Genomic DNA, 1412 nt, shown 5'->3' with positions numbered 1-1412 from the left:
TTTATATTTCCACTGGTTATGAATTAGTTATTGGGATTAATACTGGATGTTGTTACATATGCATTGTGACCACATCTGCTATTAAACCACACAGCAATCATTCGAGTGCCCTAATGTTTCCTTCACAGCTTGATAATGAGCCGTTACCAATCAACCAAGCAGCAATGGTCTTCAACAATGAAGGGGACCTTTCACATCAAAATGAAAAGCACACAGACCAGGTTTCAGTGTAATTTCCAAGTACAGTGGAACCTCAATTATCTGAACCCTGTGGGACCAGGGGTGGTCTATAAGTCTGTATCTCTGAAACTATATACATTTTCAGTATTATCGACTACCCTAATAGAACAGTCACTATAGTAGAGCAGTTACTTCCATAGTTCGGTTAACCAAGAATCCGGATAACTGAGGTTCCACTGTAAGTTGTAGTTAACCATCTTATCATTTGCATAAATATACACAAAATCTTACAATGGTGTGTACAGCACTACAATTACAGCATTTGTAATGCTTACAAGCTCCTAATTATAGCATTCTGTTTGATCAGCACTATAAAAAATAGTATGTATGGATCCTCAAAAACATATTATAATAACTTGTGGATGCAATTTCCCATGATAATTAAATTTAGCTCATTTGTAGCACTGCTTGACCCACTAAAAAAATCCAAAATCTTTTCGTTCAAATGTCTGACACAACGCACCATACATTTCCTATGGGAAGCCATAAAGTGTTGTGTTCTTTTCCGAACTTGTAATGTAGCCAAACCGTACATGTCTGTGTTGACACCTTTGCTGTCACCACTAATCATCTGGTTGGCTGAAATGTTAACTTTCTTGAGAAAAATCAACTTTTAATTTTTAGCTGTTTTTCAGGATCCAGTACATACTATAAGTTACCAATATTCCCTTAATAAAGGGGCCAGCTCAATATCACTGTAAAAGTTGCTGCTGCCAAAAGCTATGCCAATGCCTCAGGTAATGAATAATCCTATCTGTGCATTATGATGAAACCTGTAGTATACCCTATATACATATATATGGCTGTTACAGCAACTATAGCCAGGTGTTGATTTGTTGAAAACCTCGATAATAAGGCCACTTTGTTTATAGCCAGATTAATAAGGTTTTCATTAATAAGGCCACCTCACTAGTACTTATTGTGGGTCCCAAAGATGGCCCTATTAACGAGGTTGACCAATAATTAATGGTGAAAACATACTTTAGAAAACAGAATTTTACAGAAGTCTATAAGCCAATTACCAGCTCTAGTATGAAACACACTATAGGCAGCAGAAAGAAAGGAATCGAGGAACTATAGAAATCTTCTTTAGAGTCTAAAATTAATGTTGAGATAGCCACACTAATAGAATGTTCAAATACTCTAATAGAGCAGTCCAGTGCTTCACAAAG

The sequence above is a fragment of the Dysidea avara genome, chromosome 3, assembly GCF_963678975.1.
Source record: "Dysidea avara chromosome 3, odDysAvar1.4, whole genome shotgun sequence".
Lineage (NCBI taxonomy): Eukaryota > Metazoa > Porifera > Demospongiae > Dictyoceratida > Dysideidae > Dysidea > Dysidea avara.
The sequence above is the reverse complement of the archived record's forward strand: the minus strand, read 5'-3'. Positions refer to the sequence as shown.